The sequence below is a fragment of the Cibotium barometz genome, chromosome 46 (genome assembly GCF_041138505.1).
Source record: "Cibotium barometz isolate CiBa-2024 chromosome 46, ASM4113850v1, whole genome shotgun sequence".
NCBI lineage: Eukaryota > Viridiplantae > Streptophyta > Polypodiopsida > Cyatheales > Cibotiaceae > Cibotium > Cibotium barometz.
Genome location: NC_141091.1, coordinates 7,010,319 through 7,019,885, shown reverse-complemented (window position 1 = coordinate 7,019,885; position 9,567 = coordinate 7,010,319). Strand labels below are relative to the sequence as shown.

The 9,567-nt window shown below is 42.5% G+C and overlaps 1 pseudogene; it reads left to right on the top strand.

Annotated features, from left to right (window-relative positions):
- Positions 1–8,782: 8,782 nt before the first annotated feature.
- LOC147611831 (secreted RxLR effector protein 161 pseudogene) lies at positions 8,783–9,316 on the top strand (annotated as a pseudogene).
- Positions 9,317–9,567: the final 251 nt, after the last annotated feature.

Below are 9,567 nucleotides of genomic sequence, written 5' to 3'. Positions count from 1 at the left end.
GAGAAGTTTAACAAAAGTTTGGTGGTATTCTTTTAGGGTCTTCCTTTCTTGGGTTAGCTCCAAAAATTCATTCATTTTATCCTCTCGAAATCCTGGAGGACAAAACCTTCTCTCGAAGGTGTACTTTCATGGCATCCTCCCATAGCTGATTCTGGTTCCCGTGGTTAGATTCACAACAGTGCTTCCAACTAATTTGGCATTTCTTACGATTTTTAGACGAGCAAGGGTGCACTTGCTTCTTTCATTGTATCCATGAAAAGTTCAAAAACTATCAAATACTTATCATATCGCCACATCTAGGATTAACATGTCTGAGATGAATTAGTTTTCTGAAAATTATACATCTAGTATCTTGGGATTAACACATCCAATAGCATGATCCTCTAGGAATCACACATCCCAAGTTAGACCCATGTTTGTCTAAGATGGGTTCAAGATCTTAAATGATCAACCTGGTGTAAAGCAGCCAATGGATGGCATTCACACGACGTCAACTATTCAAACCTTAATGAAGTTATAATCTTAATAATTTATACTATGCAAGTTAATGAGATATATCCTGAAAAATTTCTCTAAACAAAGTTTCGGTCTATCCTTCTAGTCATTCAGTCTCTCACTAGTTTCTTAATTCCATCGCCCTATGTTTTTCGTCAAAAGGTTTCCTCCCCAATCTTATTTCTCAAATTTATTGTACAAATATCTTACATGTGCACCCCCAAGATATAAGCACAATTTCATAGGATGATTGTCTCAACATGCGAGGATATTCAAACCACTTCTATGGCCAGTAGAGATGAGTGATTCATCCTCGTATGATAAATAATCACTTGTTTTAATCCCTTGACAGTTAACCTTTGAAAAATAAATCCTAGGAATTAAGATCGGCTCTGATACCACTTGTAAGGTTTCCCCCTTCCAAAATAGGGGAAACACTTAAGATAGTCCACTAAGTCTTATCTTGGAGAAAATTTCCTATTCATCCACACCTTGACCATGTGGAGATTCAAGGATACGATTCATATAGGTAAGACCTAGTTCTATCCTACACAGCACAAGGGGAGCGTGGTCTTCTAAAAATCAAATCACCCATAGGATAATTGATCATAATTTGGACAACTACTAGTCTTGATTCCTAGAGACAATGCTTTTTTCCTCATCCATGCAAGGCACAGGCGTCGCTGGCCTAGTCTTCTAGAATAGAATTACCCGAGAACCTATTTATCTAGCGTAGGACTTTCACTCGATTTGTTGGAAAGATACCCGACTAATCGGGTCCACCCGTCTGTAGGATGGTGCCATCCGGGAATTCCATCCTCCCACTCTCCACCCTACTCACGCGTCAATTTATTTTTTAATTAATCCTACCATACTGTTTGACGTAAATAAACATGCTCTTTGATTAAGGCCCTTTTATGAGGTTCGTTAAAACAGCCTCTTTCCACAATACAATAATGCCAAAGATAAGATTTATTTATTTTTTAAAGTTTATACAAGAATCAATTCCATACAAGCCAAACCGGCTCTCTTATTCTTTTCCTTTATACTGTCGATGATCTAGAATTCGGCCTTCCAGCCTCTACATGCTAGGCAAAACCCTACGGGACCATACATCTCATCGTCGGGCTGCTGGTGGCGAGAGGACTCAAGCCGGCAGCCTGTCGCCATCTCAGGCTCAGTCGCTCGATTCTCCCGCCCCTCAGAGGGATGTCTATGCACTAGGGTGGGCTATATCACCGCACTATCCTCGGCCCTCAGAACTAGGTAGCATCACAATCACACGCCTCAATCGACGAACCTCATTCTCCCAATGGTATGAGGGATACCATGGGCCAACTCTCCAGGCCTTACCAACATCTCCCTCGTCTGGCTATACAAGCACAAGAACGACGCAGCCTCAAGGCAGGGAGAGTTATACCTGTACCGTAATTTAACCAAGATAACAATCCATTTAGAGGCTGGAAGGCAAAACCCTACGAGACCATACACCTCATCGTCGGGCCGCTGGTGTGGCGAGAGGACTCAAGCCGGTGGCCTGTCGCCCTCTCAGGCTCCGTCGCTCGATCCTCGTGCCCCTCAAAGGGATGTCTACGCACTAGGGTGGGCTATATCACCGCACTAGCCTCGGCCCTTAGAACTAGGCAGCATCACAATCATTCACCTCAATCGACGAACCTCATTCTCCCAATGGTATGAGGGATACCATGGGCCAACTCTCCGGGCCTTACCAACATCTCCGCCGTCCAGCTATACAAGCACAAGAACGGCACAGCGTCAAGGCAGGGAGAGTTGTACCTGTACCGTAATTTAACCAAGATAACAATCCATTTACTCAACTAAACCATAGGACTAGAATCCGTGTTACCTTCTTAAGAAAATAATCCTTTTCACAAAGATTTTAGCATTTCAACTTGAGATTGCGATAAGACATTCTTTATTAAGGCATATGCTGTTGTTTAAAAGAATACAAACTTTAACTAGTAAATCAATCAAATAGATCACTATTCAGAATGAATAGAGAAGTCGGGGCCATACCTTAACCCCTAAGAATGATATATAATTGAAAAACAAAAAAAAATATACCTTACAGAAATTTATCCTTTATCGTTGCCTTTGCTCGTTAACAAGAGCTTTAGAACTTGACATAAGAGAATAGAGTCTTCTAATACCTTCTCTTACGATTGAATTCATCCGATCATTCCCAAGATTTATCTCCTCTTACTCGTACTGTGACTTTTCTCTCTTTCGAAGGTCTATAGCAAAATAGCCTTCTCTTGCTCCGAAAGACCATAGCAATCTAACCTTCTCTTCTAAGATATTAGATAAGAATAAAGGGATATATACATCTCAAGCTCTAGGATTACCTTGAGGCTACTTGTTGCCGTCTTTTTACAGTTTTTCTTGTGTAGAGACCTTGACAAAAGCAGCAAACTGTTTCAACTATAAATCTCTGATAAGAACTCAAAATATACTCGTATAACTAGTCAAAAGAACCGGAAGGCATCTAGTCTACAAGCCACCGCAACGGGTAGAATAGGCAAAAACGTCTGTATATAGCTGCAAACGTGCCATCTTTAGAAACGCATTGCTTTTCCTCATTTTTAGTATGTATGGACTCTAAATATGTAAAAGTACTCTAAATATGACCTCTTATCACCTAAATTCAAATTTTTACTTTCGGAGATATTTATCTCTTAATAGAACTATTCTTGTCTTTTTATTTCTTTTAGGATTTTTGGAGCTAAGATTTTTATTCTAACACTTTCCTAATGTTTCTAGCCTTATTGCCTCACTCTTCTCTGAGTGCACTCTCTTTCCATATTGAAATCTATATTAAAAGAGACACATACATGGCTTGGGAGGGACCTTACAATCTCCCCCACTTAAAAGATTCGAGATATCGTCATCTCGCGAGCTAGGGTAGTATCTACGTAAATCCTCCTGTCTCATCCAAAGTGGTGTCCCCACTAGGTAGAAATCTTCTTTTATCTAAACATTGTTCTTAAAGAGTCCCTTATTTCATGTGTTTGGCTCATTTTGTTGTGCCCATAAAAGGTCTTTATTATTCTAAAGTTAATTGGCCTTAAACCTTCTCTCAAAGGTGTACTTTCATGGCATCCCCCCATAACTGATTCTGGTTCCCATGGTTAGATTGACAACAGTGCTTCCAACTAATTTGGCATTTCTTACGATTTTTAGACGAGCAAGGGTAAACTTGCTTCTTTCATTGTATCCATGAAAAGTTCAAAAACTATCAAATACTTATCATATCGCCACATCTAAAGGCACTGGTGGAATAATATATATGAGATCTTCATTTTTTGAGAGTTACACATCTGGTGCCTTGGGATTGACACATCCAAAGATGATTAGGATTAACACGTCTGAGATGAATTAGTTTTCTGAAAATTACACATCTAGTATCTTAGGATTAACACATCCAATAGCATGATCCTCTCGAATCACACATCCCAAGTTAGGCCCATGTTTGTCTAAGATGGGTTCAAGATCTTAAATGATCGACCTGGTGTAAAGCAGCCAATGGCCAATGGATGGCATTCACATGACGTCAACTATTCAAACCTTAATGAAGTTATAATCTTAATAATTTATAATATGCAAGTTAATGAGATATATCCTGAAAAATTTCTCTAAACAAAGTTTTGGTCTATCCTTCTAGTCATTCAGTGTCTCACTAGTTTCTTAATTCGATCGCCCTATGTTTTTCCTCAAAAGGTTTCCTCCCCAATCTTATTTCTCAAACTTATTGTACAAATATCTTGCGTGTGCACCCCCAAGATATAAGCACAATTTCATAGGATGATTGTCTCAACATGCGAGGATATTCAAACCACTTCTATGGCTAGTAGGGATGAGTGATTCGTCCTCGTATGATAAACAATCCCTTGACAGTTAACCTTTGAAAAGTAAATCCTAGGAATTAAGATCGGCTCTGATACCACTTGTAAGGTTCCCCCCTTCCAAAATAGGGGAAACACTTAAGATAGTCCACTAAGTCTTATCTTGGAGAAAATTTCCTACTCATTCGACACCTTGATCATGCAGAGATTCAAGGATACGATTCATATAGGTAAGACCTAGTTCTATCTTGCAGCACAGGGGGAGCGTGTTCTTCTAAAAATCAAATCACCCATAGGGTAATTGATTATAATTTGGATAACTACTAGTCTTGATTCCTAGAGACAACGATTTTTTCCTCATCCATGCAAGGCAGAGCCGCCGCCTGCTCTGCTGCTGGCCTAGTCTTCTAGAATAGAATTACCCGAGAACCTATTTATCTAGCGTAGGGCTTTCACTCGATCTGTTGGAAAGCTACCCGACTAATCGGGTCCACCCGTTCGTAGGATGTGCCATCGGGGCATTCCATCCTCCCACTCTCCACCCTACTCACGTCAATTTATTTTCTAATTAATCCTACCACACTGTTTGACGTAAATAAACATGCTCTTTAATTAAGGCTCACAAGGTTCGTTTTAAAACAGCCTCTTTCCACAATACAATAATGCCAAAGACAAGATTTATTTTTTTAAAAAAAAGTTTATACAAGAATCAATTCCATACAAGCCAAACCTGCTCTCTTATTCTTTTCCTTTATAGTGCCGATGATCTAGAATTCGGCCTTTCAGCCAGCCCTCTACATGCTGGGAAAAACCCTACGGGACCATACACCTCATCGTCGGGCTACTGGTGGCGAGAGGACTCAAGCCGGCGGCTTGTCGCCCTCTCAGACTCCGTCGCTCGATCCTCCCGCCCCTCAGAGGGATGTCTATGCACTAGGGTGGGCTAATTCAGTGTACTAGCTTGGGCCCTCAGAACTAGGCAGCATCACAATCACCCGCCTCAATCGGTGAACCTCATTCTCCCAATGGTATGAGGGATACCATGGGCCAACTCTGCGGGCCTTACAAACATCTCCGCCGTCCAACATCTCCCTATAAGGGAAAAGGGTGTCAAGCCCTCCGCCATTAGTGATGAGCAATGGCTCAACGGTGATGAGCTTACGCATTCCACACTCATGCTATCAGTTGTGGATTCTCTTCTTCCTGGGATACGAGATACATGGGCAATGTGGCAGCGGTTAGAGAACACTTACTCTCAAAAGAGTGCCACAGGCAAGGTTTATTGGCTCAAGAAGCTTACAAGCCTCGAGATGAAAGAGGGAACATCAATCAGTGCACACATAAATGAGTTTAAAAGCATCTTCAGCCAAGTGCTTGCACAAGGGCTGAAACTAGATGAGGAGGTACAGGCTGTAATTCTCTTAGGTTCATTGCCAGAATCTTGGGACACTTTCAGGACAGCCACAAGCAACTCCAATCCTCTCTTAAATGTGGCAGATGTGGAGGGTGCCATCCTGCAGGAAGACATGAATCGAAAGAACAACTCAAATGGGAAAGGGAATGCATTGCAAGCACGTGGCCGAACCAAGAATAGAGGCAAGAGTCAGGACAGAAATGGTAGGAGCAAGTCCCGCTCCAAAAAGGATGTTGAATGCGATCATTGTGGCAAAAAGGGACATCTTAAAAAACAATGTTGGAAGTTGAAAGCAGAAAAGAAAGAGGGCAAGCAAAAGGCAGATGCAAGTGATGATTCGAAGGCCATTGTGCCTCATTCTAAAAAGTCTTCTATCAAGATAAAGGAGCTAAATTATGTGTTTGATGGCAGCCACTGCTCTTCAGATCTTCTTTTTACCTCTACTATCAGTGCACACTCTCTACATGTGGGATGTCTCTCAGATCTTAATACATGGCTGATTGATTCAGGGGCTTCTTTCCATGTTACTCCTTTCAAGGACAGCTTCAGCAAGTACCGTGTTCGGAAGCCTCAATATGTGTATTTGGGAGATAATCATGCATGCCTCATAGAGGGAATGGGTGATGTGAAATTGCAGCTCTGTGATGGTTCAGCTTTCATGCTTCATGATGTTCGCTACGTCCCTGAACTTAAGAAGAATCTCATTAGTACGGGACAGCTTGATGATATGGGATATCACACCACCTTTGGTGCTCAGAAGTGGAAGATAGTAAAGGGCTCCATGGTTGTTGCTAGGGGTCCTAAGATGGACACTCTCTATCCATTAGTTGCTGGAAAAATTGTTGTATCTGGTGATGCTTCTGTTGTTGCCGAGCTGCCAAATTTTTCATTGTGGCATAGCCGGCTTGGACACATGAGTGTCAAAGGAATGGAAGAGTTGTCTCGTCTTGGTTACATCCCATCTCTTAAATTTTCAGATTTGAAAAATTGTGAGCACTACATTTATGGTAAACAGAATATGTGTCCTCATAAGAGGGGTTTGGGTAAGAAAAGTTCACAGTTAGAGCTTGTGCATACAGACACATGTGAAATGCCAAATCTATCACTTGTTGGGGGGCAAAGTATTTTGTTATATTCATTGATGATGCCACACGTAAAGTGTGGGCCAGTCCTCTTCGTTCGAAGAGTGATACCTTCACGAAATTTAAGAAGTGGCTTGCCTTGGTTGAGAACCAAACGGGTAAGACACTCAAATGCCTGCGTTCTGACAATGGAGGGGAGTACGTGTCGAAGGAGTTTAATGCATTTTGTGACTCCAAGGGTATTAAAAGAGAGATCACTGCTCCTTATAACCCACCTCAAAATGGAACTGCAGAGCATATGAATCGAACCATTCAAGAAAAGGTTCGATCAATGTTGTCACATGCTGCACTATCCCATGGATTTTGGGCATAGGCCACGCAAACGGCCATTCACCTCATCAACAGATCGCCTAATAAGAGGCTGGATAATAAGGTGCCAGAAGAGATATGGAGTGGAAAGCCTCCTTCTTATAAGCATCTGCGAGTCTTTGGTTGCGTAGCGTACGTACATATCCACAAGGATTTGCGCAACAAACTCGAGCCTAAGTCTCATAAGTGTGTATTCCTAGGATATGGTGATGATGGGGAGATGGGATATAGACTTTGGGATCCCGCACAAAGGAAAGTCATATGCAGCAATGATGTGATCTTTGATGAAAATAGCATGCACAAACAGCCCATGAATGCTCCAGAGGCAGAAGGGTTGTATATGATGAAGATGCACATCCTGGACAGCAAAACGAGAGGGCTGTACCGCAGCAAGAACAGTCCCAAAATCAGCCCAATCACACTGCAAATGATGGTCTTGATGACCAGCAGAAAGAGGGAAACGATTTCCCAAATGTTATGCCACTGCTTGAGGAGCTTCCTGACATTATCTTACAACCGTACCTTGAAGGACACATGCCAAATGATGATGATATGCAGGCTGAACAGCCAGCAGGAGGTCAAGAACATAGGGTTTGGAGGTCCACTAAGATCACAAGACCACCTGATAGGTTTGTCCCAGGGGCTGATTATGTCATGCTTACGGATAGTGGTGAACCCTCATGCTCCAAGGAAGCAATGCAGAGGCATGATAAGCTCAAGTGGGAGCTTGCCATGAAGTCAGAGATGGATTCTCAGAAGAAAAATGGAACTTGGGATTTGGTGCCATTGCCTAATGGTAAAAGAGTATTGCCATGCAAATGGGTTTACAGGCTCAAAGAGATACCAAATGCTAGGCTGAGGTATAAAGCCAGACTGGTTGCCAAAGGCTTTAAGAAGGAATATGGTGTTGACTTTGATGAGATCTTTTCTCCTGTGGTTAAGATGACTACCTTGAGGACTGTCTTAGCCTTGGTTGCACATGAGAACATGGAATTGGTCCAGATGGACGTGAAGACTGCTTTTCTTCACGGTGATCTCCATGAGGAGATATACATGCAGCAGCCTGAGGGTTTTGCAGTAAAGGGGAAAGAGGATCTTGTGTGTAAGCTCAAGAAGAGCCTTTATGGTTTGAAACAGGCACCAAGGGAATGGTATCATAAATTTGATGCTTTCATGAAATCCCAAGGCTTCAGGCAAAGTGACACAGATCACTGCTTGTACACCAAGAGGGTATCAGATGGTAGTTTGCTAATTCTCATTTTATATGTTGATGATATGCTTATTGCCGGTAAATCTCTCAAGGAGATGGATGTCTTGAAAAAGGGTTTGCATCAGACCTTCGACATGAAGGATTTGGGACATGCCAGCCACATTTTAGGTATGCGTATCACTCGGGACACAAATCAGCATTTGCTTTATTTGTCTCAAGAGGAATACATTGGCAAGGTCTTGCATAGGTTTCATATGGAGGGGGGAAAGACTATTTCTACTCCGTTGCCTCCACACGTGAAACTCAGTGCTAAGGACAGCCCCCGCAGAGTGATTCTGAGAGGGTAGAGATGGCCAAGATACCTTATGCTTCAGCTTGCGGTAGTCTCATGTATGCCATGGTTGCTACACGGCCCGACATTGCCTTTGCAGTGGGAGTCATTAATGGCAACCCTGGGAAGAAACATTGGGATGCACTGAAAGGTGTCATGAGATACCTGAAGGGTACGAAGGAGATGTGCATTTGCTTTGGTAAGCATGATGCCATTGTTCATGGGTACACAGATTCAGACTTTGCAGGTCATCCAGATAACCGGAAGTCTACTACCGGTTATGTTTTCACTTTTACAGGTGGTGCAATTTCATGGATATCTCGTGTACAGGGATGCATTACCTTGTCTACTACTGAGGCAGAGTATGTTGCAGCTGCTGAGGCTTGCAAGGAGGCCTTATGGCTTGCAAGGAGGCCTTATGGCTTGCTCGGCTTGTGGCAGATTTGGGATTCCCTGGTGATGTTCCGTTCTTGCATTGTGACAGTCAGAGTGCCATCCACCAGCTGGCACGAAATCCTGTTTTCCATGCAAAGACGAAGCATATTGATGTGAAGTACCACTTTATCCGTGAGGTGATTGATGGCAAGTTGCTTCAGCTTGTCAAGATTCACACGGATGATAATCCTGCAGATCTTCTGACGAAGAGTTTACATGCCGAGCGGTTTGCACACTGCAGATCACTCATGGGTGTTGGATGAGGCCATTATTACAGATTTGTGTTGGTCTTGTATATCATTGTATACTTGCTGTATTTTTTTCTCACTCTCCTACTGGCATATTGCCTTTAAGTGGGAGGTTGTTGG